This window comes from Somniosus microcephalus, chromosome 25 (genome assembly GCF_052327205.1).
Source record: "Somniosus microcephalus isolate GS21.2 chromosome 25, FLI_Smic_1.0, whole genome shotgun sequence".
NCBI lineage: Eukaryota > Metazoa > Chordata > Chondrichthyes > Squaliformes > Somniosidae > Somniosus > Somniosus microcephalus.
The window spans coordinates 47158069-47177305 of record NC_141011.1 but is presented as its reverse complement, the minus strand read 5'-3'; the positions used below and the strand labels follow the sequence as shown (position 1 = coordinate 47177305).

General features: G+C 47.5%; 1 protein-coding gene across 2 annotated transcripts in view; it reads left to right on the top strand.

Moving 5' to 3' along the window:
- klhl17 (kelch-like family member 17) overlaps positions 1–19237 on the top strand; it is a 102891-nt gene that overhangs the window by 14358 nt on the left and 69296 nt on the right. The gene's annotated exons all lie outside the window — the stretch shown is intronic.

Sequence of the window (19237 nt, the reverse complement as noted above, 5' to 3'; positions counted from 1 at the left end):
TTTGACATCTTTTTTACTGGAATCTACCGTTAGTGCTTTTAAGGAATGCCAGTCCATATTTATTCTCCTGATCCACTCCCGTCCCAGTAGTGGTGGACCTCCCTCAGGTAGCACATATAAGTCCATTCCTCGGCTTTCTTTGCCCTTGTGGACCACCTTTACCTTTATCTTTCCGATGGGGTATACTCTTTGCCCCGTGTATGTTTTCAATACAATCTCCGTATCCCGTAGGGGAATATGTGGGAATAACCTTTTGTAATCTTGCTTATTCATGACCGTCAATGCCGATCCAGTGTCCAATTCCATCTTCACTTGGACTCCTGCTATCTGAAGTGTGACCCAGATAGTTTGGAGGTCTGCTTCATTACCCACATTGTGTACTCTTAGACAACCCAGTTCCTTACTGCTGGAGTCTGAATCTGACTTCTGTTCATCCGAACTGTTCTCTGTCACCTTGTGTACCTTTCTGCACTTTTCCTGCGGTGACTTTTTGTTGCTGGTCTTCTTTCCTGACCGGCATACTTTATGTGACCAAGCCTGCCACATTTTCTGCATTCCTGATTTTTGAACCAGCACTGGTTCTGATCGTGCGTTGTCTTTCCACAACGATAACACTTTACTGCACCCAAGGCCATTTGATTGGTGCTGAGTTCCGATGACCTTAGCTGCATTTCCGCAGTGCCTCTCGCTGCGGCTTCGTGCGATGCTGCAATAGTGACAGCTTTATCAAGCGTAAGATCATTCTCTTCTAGCAGTCGCTTTTGTGTTCCTTCTTTTAACAATCCACACACAAATTTATCTCTCAGCGCATCTGCTAGTCCTGTTCCAAACTGACAGTACTTTGATAGCTTACGCAGTTCAATTAAGAATTCAGCGTTGCTTTCTTCTTTCAGCTGCGTTCTTCTGTAAAATTTAAATCGTTCCGCTATCAGCAGCGGCGTGGGGTTTAAATGATTTTTCAGGACAGTAACAATATTCGCGAAAGTCTGATCCGCCGGTTTATCTGGTGATACAAGGTGCTTCAATAGCCCGTACGTCCTCGCACCCATTGAGTTTAATAAGGTTAGTGCTTTCTTATCATCTGGTACCTCATTTGCTTTACAATAAACTTCCATGCGTTCTACATACGTGGCCCAATCTTCGACATCGCTATCAAAAGCATTGATGTTACCATGTTTAGGCATCCTTGCAAGTTTCTTTAAATTTTCTTTTTCCCAAAATGGCGGCTTCCCGCGCTTGTCTTCTTCCCCCGCCTACTAAAATGGCAGCTTCCCGCGCTTGGCGGTTTTTCCCGCGCTCGTCTTCTTCCCCCCGCCGACTACAATGGCGGCTTCCCATGTTTGCCTTCTTCCCCCGCTGGCTGCAATGGCGATTGCCGTGCTGCTGCCGTTCTCGCCTCCCCAGCGGTTCTCAATTCCCCGACGCTGCTTTTTTGCTCCCCCGCGGTTCCCGTGGGCATTCACGCTTCCCCTGCTGTTGCGCCTCTCAGCCCCACTTGCAGGCCGGTCCTTTACACCGGCTGCGGTTGAGTTCTCCGCGGTTCTCGTGGCCTTAACGCTGCCCCAGTCGCTGCGCCTCTCGGCCCCGATTGCAGCCCGGCCCTTTTCACTGGCCGCGGTCGAGTTCTCTGCCCTTTTTCCTCCGTTTTCCCTCCCCTACTCCACAGCCAACGCGGCCGACTTTCTGCTCGTGTCGCTGATCGGCTTACCCACCACCGTGGTAGAAGGGATGATCACTGCCTGTCGCTGATGGAGGGCTTCGTGGTCAGAATTTTTCTTTTTAACCCGGGTTCTCGATGCCTCCCGTGCGATGTGGTGCTCAGCAGGATGATAAGGGCGGATGCCTCTTCTCGACGCCCGTTCTGAGGACGAAGCTGCCTTGGATGTAAAACTGCCGCAGGGTAAGATCGGACTCGTCGCCACTGTTGAGTCTGTGTGTCCCAGTTATGTTTATTATAAATCACTGGACACAGACAACAAGAATAACTTTAACAGGTCTTTACTATTCGGAGGTCAGGGCTGAACTGCCCAGCAAATCACTACACAACGTTTATATACCGGTGTGGTCACCACCGGTATTACAGTATACAGCAGCCAAGAGAAAGTAGTACATCTCTTAAGGTAGTTCTCTTAAGGTGGAACAGGTTACATACACCACAGTAACTAGTGGTGTTCCACAGGGGTCAGTGCTGGGACCCCAACTCTTTACAATCTATATTAACGATTTGGAGGAAGGGACCGAGTGCAACATATCCAAGTTTGCCGACGATACAAAGATGGGAGGGAAAGCAGTGAGTGAGGAGGACATAAAAAAACCTGCAAAAGGACATAGACAGGCTAAGTGAGTGGGCAGAGATTTGGCAGATGAAATATAATATTGGAAAGTGTGAGATTATGCATTTTGGCAGAAAAAATCAAAGAGCAAGTTATTATCTAAATGGAGAGAAACTGCAAAGTGCTATAGTACAAAGGGATCTGGGGGTCCTGGTGCATGAAACACAAAAAGTTAGTATGCAGGTGATCAGGAAGGCCAATGGAATCTTGGCTTTTATTGCAAGGGGGATGGAGTATAAAAACAGGGAAGTCTTGCTGCAGTTATACAAGGTATTGGTGAGGCCACACCTGGAATACTGCGTGCAGTTTTGGTTTCCATATTTAAGAAAAGATATACTTGCTCTCGAGGCGGTTCAGAGAAGGTTCACTCGGTTGATTCCGGAGATGAGGGGGTTGACGTATGAGGAAAGGTTGAGTAGGTTGGGCCTCTACTCATTGGAGTTCAGAAGAATGAGAGGTGATCTTATCGAAACATATAAGATTGTGAGGGGGCTTGATCGGGTGGATCCGGTGAGGATGTTTCCACTGATGGGTGAGACTAGAACTAGGGGGCATAATCTTAGAATAAGGGGCTGCCCTTTCAAAACTGAGATGAGGAGACACTTCTTCACTCAGAGGGTAGTAAATCTATGGAATTTGCTACCCCAGAGAGCTGTGGAAGCTGCAACATTAAATAAATTTAAATCGGAGATAGACAGTTTCCTAGCAGATAAGGGAATTAGGGGTTACGGGGAGAGGGCAGGGAAGTGGACGTGAGTCTAGATTCGGATCAGCCATGATCCTATTGAATGGCGGAGCAGGCCCGAGGGGCCGTATGGCCTACTTCTGCTCCTACTTCTTATGTTCTTATGTTAACTGTATTGTGGTCGTATGCAAAGAAAAGTTGCCTTTACTTTGACCCAACATGCATTTATTTCAGTGTTGACAATTTTGCCCCAGTAGTGAATCTGGAAAATTTTCCCTCACTGTTTCTAAATTCCGAAGACCACCCTTTTCTTAGTCATATTTGTCCTTCAGAACTGTGGCTGCTTTTTTTGACTCTGAGAGGTAGGAGAAAAACATGAAAGAGATAACAAATATACAGGCCAGGCAACATCCGTGGAGAGAAATTGGAGTCGACGTTTCGGGTCTAACCCTTTTTCAAAACTGGAAAGGAATTTAAATAGATCGAAAGGCAGGGCTGGGAGAGAACAAAAGAAGTGAAGAGACATTAAGAGGTATTCAAAACGAGACGAGATGGTGATAGGACTAGTGGAGACAAAAGACGGCTCTAGATTAGGTGTGAAATGCGCTGCCAGTACATTTCACACCTAACCTGAGCCGTCTTTTGTCTCCACTAGTCCTATCACCATCTCGTCTCGTTTTGAATACCTCTTAATGTCTATTCACTTCTTTTGTTCCCTCCCCAGCCCTGCCTTCGATCTATTTAAATTCCTTTCCAGTTTTGAAAAAGGGTTTCGACCTGAAACCTTGACTCTAATTTCTCTCCACGGATGTTGCCTGGCCTGCTGAGTTTTTCAGCATTTTCTGTTGTTATTTCGGATTTCCAGCATCTGCAGTATTTTGCTGTCATAACAAATATACAATTGTTTCGCTTTTCCAAAGAATCCAGTGATTAAATGTCCTGGGAGTTTTAGTTCTATTTGATAGAATTCAGCAACATAACTTTAAAGAATGTCCGTTTTGTAATTGTTAGGAAGAAAAAATTGCATTTCTATAGTGCCTTTCACATCCTTAGGACGTCCCAAAGAACTTCACAGCCAATGAAATACTTTACGTGTAGCCACAGTTGTAATGTAGGCAGACACGGCAGCCAGTTTACGCACAGCAAGGTCCCACAAACAACAATGTGTTAAATGACCAGATGATCTATTTTTAATTATGTTGGTTGAGGGATAAATATTGGCCAGGATACCGGGGAGGACTCCCCTGCTCTTCTTCGAACACTGCCGTGGGATCTTTTATGTCCACCTGAGAGCGCAGACGGAGCCTCGGTTTAACGTCTCATCTGAAAGACGGCACCTCTGGCAGGGCAGCAGCATGGGAACACCACCACCTCCAAGTCACACATCATCCTGACTTAGAAGTACAAGTAGACTATCCTTCATCCGAAAACCTTGGGACCAGCTGTGTTTCGGTTTTCGGAATTTTTCGGATTTCAGAAGGTTTTGACAACAAACACTGTTGCTTAGCAACAGCTTGTAAACACTCGGGCCCTGCCTTGGAAGCATCTCTGAAGCTGTTGCTAAGCTACAGAGACTCTTTCCACAGCCTGACTGTTTAAAAAAATTTAAAAAAAAATTTAAAAAAAATGCTTGGGGAAGTAAAAAAAAATGCTGGGGGAAGAAAAAAAACCTAACAAAACGGCTGCTGATTTCTGCCGTTAGATCGAGGTTTCCGGCTCCCCCTGCTCCATATCTGAATTACTTGACTTAGCGGGGTCTGGGGCTCGACTGCCACCGCCAGTTGTGGGAAAGCCGGATATCGGCTGACTCCTACACTAAGCTGGCCCGCAAATCAGGTCGGGGGGGGGGGGGGGGGGGGGGAAAGACTATCGGACGGGCCGCTGTATTGTTGGGTTCACTCTCCCGGTACCTCCTTCACACTGCCCGGCTCGGCCTGCAATCTCCTACCCAGGAGGGAACTCTGTGACCCTCTGCCCTGTTCACAGGGAAAGGCAGAGCTCCCGGACCACTCCTGTCATGTTTGGCGCCACTCGGGTCATGTCGTGCGCACGACTTACGCTCCACGAAAAAACTTTCGGTTTTTAGAGGTTTTCGGTTTTCGGAAGTGCGGATAAAGGATAGCCTACCTGTATATCGCTGATCCTTCATCGTCACTGGGTCAAAATCCTGGAACTCCCTCCCTAACAGCACTGTGGGAGTACCTTCACCGCACAGACTGCAGCGGCTCAAGAAGGCGGCTCACCACCACCTTCTCGAGGGGAATCGGGGATGGACAATAAATGCTGGCCTCGCCAGCGACGCCCACATCACATAAAAACGAATAATAAAAAAAACAACAGTGCAGCACTCCCTCAGTACTGCACTGGAGTGTCAGCCTAGAGTATTGTGCTCCAGTTTCTCGAGTGGGGTTTGAACCCACGACCTTCTGACTCCGAGGCGAGAGTCTTGCCATTGAGTCAAAGCTGACACCTTGTGACTCAAAATGCACTTTATTTTAGAAGGCACACGGGTATTTATTATTTTGAGAGTTAATTAAGAAGGTAAGTGGGGCACTGCATTCATTCCTACAGTCTGAGTGTATGGCCTCTTCAGAAGGCACCATACAGGAGATGGGATATCCTTTGAATTAAACACACTGCACTGCCTCTAGGGCATGTATGTCCTTTCTCAGATAAGGAGACCAAAACTGTGCACAGTACTCCAGGTGTGGTCTCACCAAACCCCTGTAAGTTGGTTAATAAATAATTGTCACATCTTTTCTTTCATTCATTCACGGGATGTGGGCGTCGCTGGCAAGGCCGGTATTTATTGCCCATCCCTAATTGCCCTCGAGAAGTTGGTGGTGAGCTGCCTTCTTGAACCGCTGCAGTCCATGCGGTACCTTTACAATGTTAATGGAACTTTACAATCTTAAAGCTTAGATAACAGCGGAACCTCAAAAGGAGTGTGATATTTTTATGTTTTGAGCTTTAAGTTGACTTAAGTAAAAGACCCAGGCTTGCAGTGGCCTTATAGCTACAACTCTCTGCTAGGAGACTGACAACTGACATTTCATGTTCAGGACTCCCTACGTAAACTTGAGCTCATACACAACTCTACTGCCTGTATCCTAACTCGCCTTCAGTCCCTTTCACCCTTCAACCTTGTGCTCGCTGACTTACATTGGCTCCCGGTCCGGCGATGCCTCGATTTTAAAATTCTCATCCTTATTTTCAAATTCCTCCATGGCCTTGCCCCCTCCCTATCTCTGTAACCTCCTCCTCATTCCTCAGGTATCTGCGCTCCTCCAATTCTGGCCTCTTGCGCAGCCCCGATTTTCATCGCTCCATCATTGGCGGCCGTTCCGTCAGCTGCCCAGGCCCTAAGCTCTGGAATTCCCTCCCTAAACCTCTCCACCTCTCCTCCTTTTAAGACTCTTCTTAAAAACCTACCTCTGACCAAGCTTTTGGTCACCTGTCCCAATCTGACCTTATGTGGCTCGGTGTCAGATTTTCATAGAATGATAAATTACAGCACAGAAGGAGGCCATTCGGCCCGTCATGCCTGTGCTGGCTCTTTGAAAGAGCAACCGTGCTCAGTCCCACATCCCCGCTTATTGTCCGTAACCCTGTTACGTTCCTCATCCTCCAGTACCCGCCCAACTCCCTTTTAAAGTTATTTATGGAATCAGCTTCCGCCACCTTTTCAGGCAGGGCGTTCCCGATCCCGATAACTCATTGAGTGGGGGGGGGGGAAATCTTCTCATCTCCCCTCTAGATCTTTTGTCAGATCCCTGGTTATTGCCCCACTCACCAGAGGTAATAACTTTTCTCTCTCTACTCTTATCAGAACCTTTATTAGGTCACCTCTTAACCATCTCCGTTCCAAGGAGAACAATCCTAATTTTTTCAACCTCTCCTCATAACTGAAGTTCCTCATCCCTGGTAACCTCCTCTGTACCTTTTCTAAGGCCTTTACATCTTCCCTGATGTGTGGTGCCCAGAATTGTCCACACTACTCCAGCTGAGGCCTAACCAGTGAATTATAAAGTTCTAGGGTGATCTCGTTGCTTTTATATTCTATGCCTCTATTTATAAATCCAAGTAACCCATCTGCTTTTTTAGCCATCTTAACAACTTCCCCTGCCCCCTTTTAAGGATTTCAATTCTTGGTAAGCAAGTAAATTACTTGAGCCCTGGTCTCCTGCATGGTATCTTCTATTTGAACTCATTCCCCGGAATTTACTGCTGGTAACCCTGCGGTTTTGTGTCCTGAGTAATCCCAATAACGCCAGGCAAAAATCCATAAAAAGATTTCTTAAATGTTCTCGGTCAGAAAGAACAAAAGAACAGGCAGTGGGTTGGCACTACTGACAGGACCAGATTCAAGTTAGGTTACCAAAGTTGACACTGCTGGGCCCTCAACTTCCCTCCTGAGGGAGAGCTGCATTGTAAGAGTTTCAATCTATCAGATGAGCTGTTAAACCGAGGCCAAGACTGCCTGTTGTTGTTGATTAGTTGTCGTTGTTAATGTTCAGACGGATGTTAAAGATCCTGTGGCGTTCTTTGAAGAAGAGCAGGTTCTCCCAGTGTCCGGGCTATAATTGATTCTTCCGTCAACACCTTCAGAACAAATTAACTGGCTTGCTGTGTGCAAACTGGCTGCACACAATGACGACACCAGAAGTAATTCATTGGTTCTGAAAGACTTTGAGATGTCCTAAAGTGATGTCCTTGAGATGTCCTAGTGTCAGCCAGTGGCTCAGTGAGTAGCACCCTTGCCTCTGAGTCAGAAGGTTGTGGGTTCAAGTCCCTCTCCAGGGACTTGAGCACATAAATCTAGGCTGACACTCCAGTGCAGTGCTGAGGGAGTGCTGCACTGTCGGAGGTGTCGTCTTTCGGATGAGACGTTAAAACCGAGGCCCCGTCCGCGCTCTCAGGTGGATGTAAAAGATCCCATGGCACGATTCGAAGAGGAGTAAGGGAGTTCTCCCCGGTGTCCTGGCCAATATTTATCCCCTGATCAACATCACTAAAACAGATTATCTGGTCATTGTCATGTTGCTGTTTGTGGGAGCTTGCTGTGCACAAATTGTCTGCTGCATTTCCCACATTACAACAGTGATTACACTCCAAAAGTGCTTCATTGGCTGTAAAGCGCTTTGAGACGTCGGGTGGTCGTGAAAGGTGCTATATAAATGCAAGCTCATTTGTTCTTTCCTTCTGTCTTCAACCTTGATGGCGCCTACACTATTGGCAATGGCTCTTCATCTAGATTCGTCAGCTGTTAAGAGAAAAAGTCAGGTGCAAGATCAGAAAGCGAGCATTGCATAGAATGTGGAGGGACAGGAGGCCCTGCTGTGGGAAATAAAGAAATTGAAGGACATGAATGTCTTAAAATTCCAGACTGGTGTAGTAACCGCTGTTGGTGTACCAGGGAGTGTGGAGAATAGGCACCCTCTTAGCCATATTGACAACATTTTTTTTATTCGTTCCTGGAATGTGGGCGTCGCTGGCAAAGCCAGCATTTATTGCCTGTCCCTAGTTGCCCTTGAGAAGATGGTGGTGAACCGCCTTCTTGAACCGCTGCAGTCCGTGTGGTGAAGGTACTCCCACAGTGCTGTTGGGGAGGGAGTTCCAGGATTTTGACCCAGCGACTATGAAGGAACGGCCGATATATTTCCAAGGCAGGATGGTGTGCAACTTGGAGGGGAACTTGGAGGCGATGGTGTTCCCATGCACCTGCTGCCTTTGTCCTTATAGGCGGTAGTGGTCGCGGGTTAGGGAGGTGCTGTTGAAGAAGCCTTGATGAGTTGCTGCAGTGCATCTTGTAGATGGTACACACTGCAGCCATGGTACGCCGGTGGTGGAGAGAGTGAATGTTTAAGGTGGTGGATGGGGTGCTGATCAAGCGAGCTGCTTTGGCCTGGATGGTGTTGAGCTTCTTGTGTTGTTGGAGCTGCACTCATCCAGGCAAGTGGAGAGTATTCCATCACACTCCTGAGCCATTGTCTTTATGGCTTGTATTTCTTTGAAAATAGAAGATTACGGGGCGATCTAATTGAAGTATTTAAGATAATTAAATGAGTTGATGGGGTAGACAGAGAGAAACTATTTCCTCTGGTGGGGGGAGTCCAGAACAAGGGGACCTTAAAATTAGAGCCAAGCCGTTCAGGGGTGATGTCAGGAAACACTTCTTCACTCAAAGGGCAGTGGAAATCTGTAACTCTCTTCCCCCCAAAAAGCTGTTGAGGCTGGAGATCAATTGAAAATTTCAAAACTGAGATCGATAGATTTTTGTTAGGCAAGGGTATTGAGGGTTATGGAACCAAGGCAGGTAGATGGTAAAGTACAGATCAGCCATGATCTAACCCAATGATGGAAGAGGCTCGAGGGGCTGAATGGCCTCCTCCTGTTCCTGTGTTCCTATATGTAGTGTATGTAACCGTTCACCTTTAAGAGAACTATTTTAGATGTGGCACTACTTTGTTTGGCTTCTGTATACTGTAATACCGACGGTGACCACACCAGTATATAAGTGTTGTGTCAGGATTTATTGGGCAGATTCGCCCTGACCTTCGAATAGTAAAGTCCTGTTTTAAGTTACTCTGGTAGTCTGTGTATTAATTAACTAAACAACCCACAGACTTTACAGTGGCGACGAGTCCGATCGTACCCTGCGGCAACAATACTTCCGAAGCAGTTAACGAGCGTCGAGAAGAGGCAACCGCCCTCGTCGTTCTGCTGGGAGAAAACTCGAGGCTGCAGAACTAGAAAGGAGGAAGAATTTAGAGACAAAGACTTCCATCAGCAACAGGCACTGACTGTCCCTTCTGCCACGGTGAGGAGTGAGCCGATCAGCACGAGAAGCAAGGCGGCCACGGGGACTGTGAGTAAGGGAAAGTAAAAAGAATAACCGGAGGATAAGGGCGGTGCACTCGACCACGGTCGAGGGGGAAAGGAGCCGGACAGAAGTCGGGTCCAGAGGCGCTGAGACTGGGGCAGCGTGGAGCAAGGAAGCCGCGGTACAGACAGGCTGGGGGACGCAACGGCGTCATGAGACAGCTAGACCGCGACCGGCGAAAAAGGCCGGGCAGCGACCGAAGCCACGAAGCGCTGCGACCGGGAACGTAGGCGCGGGAAGAGATATAAAAACTCAGCCGCAGCCGGGGAGGGAAGCTCCGGACTGCGAGAGGGCTGGGAGGCGCGATTGGGAGCCGAGCGAGCGGGAGAGGCAGAGCCGACCAAGGGAGACTGAGCGAGAGCCAGTCCAGCGGCTGAAACTGTTCTCCGTCAACGGGGTGTACCCAGCGCCGGTAGAGCCGAGCGAGCGGGAGAGAGACAGAGCCCGAGCAAGGGAGACCGAGCGAGAGCCAGTCCAGCGGCTGAAACTGTTCTCCGTCAACGGGGTGTACCCAGCGCCGGTAGAGCCGAGCGAGCGGGAGAGAGACAGAGCCAGAGCAAGGGGAACTGAGCGAGAGCCAGCCCAGCGGCTGAAACTGTTCGCCGTCAACGGGGTGTACCCAGCGCCGGTTGCCCTACCGAGAAAAGGGAAAGCACTGAAGCCGACGCGCAGGCTGTGAACCTGAAAGCCAGTGGCCGTCGCCCGTGGGGAAAGTGTACCCCTCCCGCCAGGGAAGAAACGCGGGAAGCCGCCATTAGGCGGGGAAGAAGACAGAAGCGGGAAACCGCCATTGAAGTGGGCGGGGAGAGAAGATAAGCGCGGGAAACCGCCATTTTCGCGGGAACCGCCATCTTGAAAAAAAAAAAATTTTAAAGAAATAATTCGTGGTGTTTATCAGGAAGAGAGGAAGATGCCTAAGCGTGGTAACATCAATGATTTTAATTCCGAGGTAGAAGACTGGGCCACGTATGTGGAACGCATTGAGATCTATTGTGAGGCCAATAAAATAGAAGAAGATGACAAAGCTATAACCTTGCTAAACTCGATGGGCGCGAAGACATACGGGCTCTTGAAGCATCTACTATCACCAGCTAAACCGGCGGATCAGACTTTCGATGATATTGTGGCTGTTCTGAAGGATCACTTGAACCCCACACCGTTGATGTTGGCGGAACGATTCAAATTCTATGTGAGAACGCAACGGAAAGACGAAAGCAACGCAGAATACTTGGTCGAACTGCGTAGACTAGCGAAATACTGCCAGTTTGGAGGGAATCTGACAGAGGCATTGCGAGACAAGTTCGTGTGCGGATTGGCAAAGGAAGGAACGCAAAAGCGACTACTCGAAGAGAACGACCTTACACTTGAGAGGGCTGTCCTTATTGCAGCATCGCACGAAGCCGCAGCGAAGGGAACTGCGGAAATGCAGCTAAAGACAGCGGCACTCAGTGTGGATCAAATTACCTCAACAACAAAATGTTATCGTTGTGGGAAGACAACACACGACCAGAACCAATGCTGGTTTAAGAACCAGGAATGTAGGAAATGTGGCAAACTGGGTCACATAGCTAAGGTATGCCGGTCAGGGAAGAAGACCAACAACCAAAGGACCAACAACCAAAGGAAGCCATCACAGGAAAAGTACAACAAGGTACACAAGGTGGCTGAGAAGAGTTCAGACGAACAGAATTCGGACTCGGACCCAAACGGCCAGGAGCTGGGCAGTCTGAGAATTCACAATGTGAGTAAGGAAGCTGACCTACAAACTATCTGGGTCATGCTAAAAATAGCTGGAGTCCAAGTGAAAATGGAGTTGGACACTGGATCAGCTCTATCAGTCATAAATCGAAGGGATTACCACCAGCTATTCTCACATATACCCTTAAGAGATACCAAGTTCGTATTGCAGACATACACGGGGCATAAAGTATACCCCATGGGAAAGATAAGAGTCAAGGTGAGAGATAGGGGTAAAGAACACCCAAGAATGAACTTATACGTACTACCTGAGGGAGGACCACCACTTCTAGGACGGGAGTGGATCAAGAAAATAGACATGGAATGGCACTATCTAAAAGCCATAACGAGTGAGGACTCGGTGCAGACAATCAGCTCAGATTCTGAATCGGATGACGATAAGACCAACCCAAATGTGAAAGACAAGGCTAAAATGGACTTGCCGACTAAGGTTGGAAAAACGAAGGCATGCAGAAAGGCTTATGCTCCAGAGAAGAACAAAGTTTCAGAACAGATCTCCACCGAACAACGACAACATAGTTTGACAGAGAATTCTGAGTCTGTTCAGTTTAAGGACATATCCATGACGGAAGAACACCGAGCTCGGACTCAACTTTATTTCAAATTACGACAACAATTAGAACAATTGAGTTACCATCTCGTACAAGAGATGAAAACAATGAAAAAGTTCTATGACACCGAATGGGAGAATCTGGAAAGACAACAGAAGCAGCTAGCTCAAGCAAAGAGCGACCATAGAGCCATCGTGACCAATCACCAATCACATCTCCCTTATGATGTTCAGGAGTTAGAATATTTGCAGAAAGAAGCAAATGAAGAGGAATCTTCAGGAAGCCAGGATTTTATTCCAGTTCTTCTCTACGACTCCTTACAAGCAGAGTTTGAGAAGTTGAAGGAACAGTATGAACAGGCCCAGGCTACAATCCTGGAGGGGGTTAACTCGGCAACCTCCGAAAAGCTAGTTTCAGTGGAAGCTTATGAGCAACTAAAGGTTGAACATGAGCAAGAAGTCCAAAGGCTGCAGGAAATTCTTGATGAGCTCAAGGCCAAGACAGACTCATCGGTAGAAGTTCCATCCATAGATGAGAAATTAGAGGTGAAAGACATGGCAGAACATGAAAGTCAAGATGTCCAAGAACTCATAAAAATATTGAAGGAAACCCAAGACAAATATGAGGCGGCAATGACCGAGGTTCAACAACTTGAAGAACAGATTCAACTGGGAATCCTTTCAGTGGAAGAAAAGGAAACTGTAAGAAACACAGAGACTGTAAGAATGGCCCCTGAACATGAGCTAGAGAGCATCAAGGCGCAACTTCTCCGAGCGCTTAAAGCCAAAGTACAAGAGGAAAAAAAGGTGAAAGCATTGGAGGAAAAGGTGGATGAAATGGAGAAGACTCTGATCCACAGGGTCCCCGTGGAAGAGTTAACGGTCAGCCAACTCCTTCATATGCTGAGAGACAAGACTCTGCAATGGGAACCATTGGAACACGAGCTTCAATCTTCAAAGGGAAGGGGTTCGGAGCTCTCAAAAGTTTGGGGAATAGTTGAGGTTGCAACACAGATTTTACAGGGCTGCCGAAAGTACGCTGAATCATGTCAATGTGAACTACAGAATGTTGAAACAGCTGCTCCAGTAGAAGGATTGAATAGCCCGATCAATCAATCCCCGATGGAAGGGGAAGTATTGGAATCACAAATGAGGTCATTAGTGAAGGATTGGCAAGAAACCCAGGAAGAGCGGGATGAATATGAACGCATGAAGAAGTCTCTTCAGGAAAGATGTCTAGGGAGGGAACAACAGTCGGCTAACGTCCAGTTGGGTAAGGAAGAAGTAGCAGGCCCTCTCGCTAGACTAGCTCAGGACGACACCAAATATTACCATGGCCTGTTGAGTGACACGGAATATTACGATGACTTGGTCTGCCCAGCTTGTGATGAAAACTCCCAAAGTGCAGAAATCAGGATGAAGCACTTAAAGTCTAAGGAACATAGGGAGATGGTGGCGCTACAGCTGGCAGCGGATAAGGGAGCCCCGAGAGTCTCCAAGAAGCAGAAAAGAAAAAGATGAAGCAGAAGACGATAACCATCTAAATCATTATCACTTCTATCAGATCATGCACGTGGGCCCTACGAAGGGGGCCAAATCAGTTGGAAAGTAGGAAAAATTACCAAGGCAGTCCAGCTGTTTGTAAAAGTCAGCACTGCTGGTTCAGCAGGACGGAAGTTCAAGCTGTTAAGCCAAGGGAAAGACTATTGGATGAGTCACGCTAGAAATGTGAACCGGCTACACCACAGAGATGTTGTTCGGACCGAGTCAAGACCAGAGACTGAATCTGTGAACTGTTCCCGCAGAGACTGAATCTGTGAACTGTTTCCCGCAGAGACTATTTCTGTGAATTGTTTTACATGAAGTTGATTATATGTTATGTTTAATGGGGAATAAGTATGTTGTAAGCTAAAAAGGGAGGATTGTAGTGTATGTACCCGTCTACCTTTAAGAGAACTATTGTATGTAACCGTTCACCTTTAAGAGAACTATTTTAGGTGTGGCACTACTTTGTTTGGCTTCTGTATACGGTAATACCGACGGTGACCACACCAGTATATAAGTGTTGTGTCAGGATTTATTGGGCAGATTCGCCCTGACCTTCGAATAGTAAAGTCCTGTTTTAAGTTACTCTGGTAGTCTGTGTATTAATTAACTAAACAACCCACAGACTTTACACTATACCTAAACAATATTAGTTCCTCCGTGTTGATTAAGAGTCCATCAAGTACAAGGAGAGATTTGTGGTCTCTTATCTGATTCATCACAATTCACATGAGGAGCACAGGTTAGGTGTGGTGCTGTTTTTCAGCCGCCCTTAAGTGGAAAAACCAAGGTCATTCCTTTCACTAAGGAAAAAAAGATATGGGAAGGAACACCTTCTCCCCATGGACTGAATGATTGTGGGTCCACCCACATTTTACTTCAGAGGCAACCAATACTTGTTTTCTCCCTCCCTCTTTATCACATCTACTTTTGCAGTCGCTGAATCATACGGTCTGGTTTCACGGGCACTGGTTGTTCGGCAGTGCTTCACTCAAAACACCATTCTCCATGCATTGAGCCCAAACACTGGGTGTTGGCAAGTTATTCAACTTTGAGCTCGGCTGTGATAATCTCCAATCATGTGCTTACCAGAGGTTCACACGCGGTTATTTTGGAACACAAGTTACGAGGCATCATTCACAAGTGGGAACCCTGACACTGTGAGCAATTGTAATAAAGAAAGAAAAACTTGCATTTATGTAGCGCCTTTCACAGCCTCAGGACGTCCCAAAGCGCTTTACAGCCAATGAAGTACTTTTTGAAGTGTAGTCACTGTTGTAATGTAGGAAACGCGGCAGCTAATTTGCGCACAGCAAGCTCCCACAGACAGCAATGTGATAATGACCAGATGATCTGTTTTGTGATGTTGATTGAGGGATAAATATTGGCCAGGACACCAGGGATAACACCCCTGCTCTTCTTCGAAATAGCACTATGGGATCAATTACGTCCACCTTAGAAAGCGGATGGGGCCTTGGTTTAACGTCTCATCCGAAAGACGGCACCTCCGACAGTGCAGCACTCCCCCAGTACTGCACTGGAGTGTCAGCCTAGGTTTTGGTGCTCGAGTCGCTGGAGTGGGACTTGAACCCACAACCTACTGCCATCCTGGCTGGGATTAGCTTACTCAGCCTTGGACCTTCCCTTGTTTCTGTGGTGCATTTAAATTCTAAGCCACTAATGAGAGCTTGCAATCGGGAGATTTATGTGGACGAATGACCTCTAGAGTAGTTTTGGATCCTGGTACAATATTACTAATACTGTATTGTAATAACAAAAGCTTCTTTGACTGCCTTCGAGTATCAACCCTAACGTCTACTATTCCTTGCATCTATTTCTGTAATCTCCTCCAGCTCCACAACAGCCCCAACCCCAACCCGAGATATCTGCGCTCCTCTAATTCTGCCCTCTTGAGCATCCCTGATTAGAATCGCTCAACCACTGGCGGCCGTGCCTTCTGTTGTCTAGGCCCTAAGCTCTGGAATTCCCTGCCTAAACCTCTCCGTCTCTCTACCTCTCTTTCCTCCTTTAAGACGCTCCTTAAAACCTACCTCTTTGACCAAGCTTTTGGTCACCTGCCCTAATTTCTCCTTATGTGGCGCGGTGTCAAATTTTTTGTCTTCTAATACGCCTGTGCAGCGCCTTGGGACGTTTTACTATGTTAAAGGTGCTATATAAATACAAGTTGTTGTTGCATCTGTTTTTCCTCTGTGAAGTGCCTTGGCACACATACCATCCTAAAGATACTATAGAAATGCAAGTTGTTGTTATTTGAAAACCTCCTTATCATAATATTTTATTTTACGCAAAGCACCTTTGTCAGAAAAGAATGTCTCGCACATGAATTACTTCTTGGAGTGCAGTGACGGTTATATGAGCCATTTTGAATGATCAGTTAGTCTTCTTTTAGGTGGTGTTGGTTGAAAGAGAACTATTGGCCAGGGCAGAAAGAGAACTGTTGGCCAGGGCAGCAGGAGAACTGTTGGCCAGGGCAGCAGGAGAACTGTTGGCCAGGGCAGCAAGAGAACTATTGGCCAGGGCAGCAAGAGAACTATTGGCCAGGGCAGCAAGAGAACTATTGGCCAGGGCAGCAAGAGAACTATTGGCCAGGGCAGCAAGAGAACTATTGGCCAGGGCAGCAAGAGAACTATTGGCCAGGGCAGCAAGAGAACTATTGGCCAGGGCAGCAAGAGAACTATTGGCCAGGGCAGCAGGAGAACTATTGGCCAGGGCAGCAGGAGAACTATTGGCCAGGGCAGCAGGAGAACTATTGGCCAGGGCAGCAGGAGAACTATTGGCCAGGGCAGCAGGAGAACTATTGGCCAGGGCAGCAGGAGAACTATTGGCCAGGGCAGCAGGAGAACTATTGGCCAGGGCAGCAGGAGAACTATTGGCCAGGGCAGCAGGAGAACTCCCTGCTCCTCTTTGAATAGTGTCATGGGACCTTTGGCCGAAACCATCAGATCAGGTAGGCAGGACCTTGGTTTAATGTCTCATCTGTAAGTCAGCTCCTCAAGCAGTACAGCATGGGGATGCCAGTTTAAATTATAAACCGTCACCCTGCTAGGGAGCTGAAAACCACCACCTTCTGACACAGGTGAATGCTAGCAACTGAGTGAAGCCCACTTCATGTGGGTCTCGGTGCTAATTCTGAAATTCTCCTCTGAAAATGGGAGTCACCCTGTTTTGTTTGAACTTGCAGCTACCTGTGTGACATTTTCCAGACTGATAGGAATTTAAATACTTATTGCTGGAAGATTTGGGCAATTGCTTCTTGTTTAAATTATAGAACGTGTGGCATGCGTGGTGTCAGCCATGGCTCAGTGGGTAGCACACTCTCTCGCCTCTGAGTCAGAAGGTTGTGCGTTCAAGCCTCACTCTAGAGACTTGAGCACAAGAATCAAGGCTGCCATTCCAGTGCAGTGCTGAGGGTGTGCTGCACTGTCGGAGGTGCTGTCTTTTGGATGAGACGGTAAACCGAGGTCTGCCCTCTCAGGTGGGTGTAAAAGATCCCATGGCCACTATTTCGAAGAAGAGCAGGGGAGTTCTCCCCAGTGTCCTGGTCAATATTTATCCCTCAACCAACATCACTAACATAGATTATCTGGTCTGTGTGTGGGAGCTTACTGCGCACAAATTGGCTGCCGTGTTTCCTACATTACAACAGTGACTACCCTTCAAAAAGTACTTCATTGGCTGTAAAGTGCTTTAGGGCGTCCGGTAGGCGTGAAAGGCGCTATAGAAATGCAAGTCTTTTTTTCTTTCTATGTAGCTCAGAGATTTGTGTCTGCACTCTGTCTGAAGTCTATCCAAAGTCAGCAGGAAGAATTAAAACTAATTGAAAGTTTGTCTTCAAAGTCAATCATGTGTTGTATAAATAGAAGACATATTGGAGATTATGGAGACTAAACCATTTACGTCACCACCGATATAACTCGCTCCTGCCTGCACCATTCGTCACTTGTGCAATTAGTCCTGTATTCTGATAGACTAGTTTTAATGCAAATCCTGTCCCATGGGGACAAGACCAAATTCCACCCCACCCCCCCCCCCCCCCCAACCTTAAAGGGGCGACACCATTAAAATTTCCAGGGAGGATTTGCCCTGCCCGAACTGACTTTGGAACAAATTAAATTGCGAGGGTACAATTTGAGCAAATCGAACCAAAGGTTCCATGCAGGGCCCACTGGTATCGGAAGACAAGTTGTGCCATTGGTGCCACTCGGTTTGAAGGGCCCTGAAAGCGATTAGGCACCTGCTGCATTTGCTCTACCAGTAGCAGGACTGTTAGATTGAACGAGCTGCAGTCACCGCTGTCTGGGAGCTCGCAATTCGATCCTGGGAGCCGTGCAAGTGGAAGTAAAATAGGTGAATCGTAAGTTCTATTTTTGGAAAATCTGTCCTAACGATGTCCGTTTGATTCTGATGTCCTTCAGTGTTATTCTGGGACTTGAGTCTCGGTCCAACCCGTTGCTGATGGGATGAAAGGCTTGCAAGGTGCTGGGCATGAAAAGAATCTCTACCAGTTCACCATTCACATGGGGGGTCACAGGCATAACATTGGCAATTACACAAAGAGATGGCTATTGTGCAAAGTGGTATAACTCGGGCTGAGCACAAGTCCTGTTTGGGGGGGTGGGGGAAAGGAAAGGCAGCTTTTCCTCTGCAGATGATGCTCTTTGCCTGGCGCATAATCTAGGCTGACACTCCAGTGCTGCACTACATTGGGAGTGCTGCTTTGTGGGAGTTGCCTTCCTTTTTGGATGAGACGTAAAACCGAGCTCCCAGCTCTCTGTTCTGGTGGTTTCTTCCTTCTTGGGCAGCCCCTCGGAACCGAGGATGACTTGCTTCCACATTAAAAATGAGTTCGCAGGTGACTGATGAGTCCAATGTGGGACCTACAGTCTCTGTCACAGGTGGGGTAGACGGTGGTTGAAGGGGCGGGTGGGTGGGGTGCTTGGGTTGACGTGCGCTGCCTGCACTTGGAGCAGTACGGCGTTCCGGTCTGTCACTGTTGGGGTTGTCCATGAGGGTCCTGACATTCCAGGTCCCGAACTTCATTTTAAAGGGTGGAAGATGCCTGTGCGTGAATTCTTTTAACGTGGGGTGGCCGTTGCACACCAGCTACCACACGGGCTTGACAGAGCAAGGTCTTGGTCCAATGGCAAGGGGATCCAAGACGATTGGTGGTTTAGGTGGCTGTTGAAGAACCATGCTGCTAATCAAAGAAGACCAGAGGGTTGTCCTGGTGTCGTGGCCAACATTCCTCTTCCAACCAATACCACCAAAAGCAGATTAACCGTGCACTCATCTCATTGCTATCTGGGGGGATGTTGTCAGTGCGGAATGGCTGCAGTGTTTGCCTACCTAACAACAGGGACTGTACTTTTTAATTTGAGATTTGCTTTTGCTTTTGGTTTACAAAGTATTCACTGTTTGCAGAATACCCTTCCACACAGTGTGTTTATACATTTAACATGTTT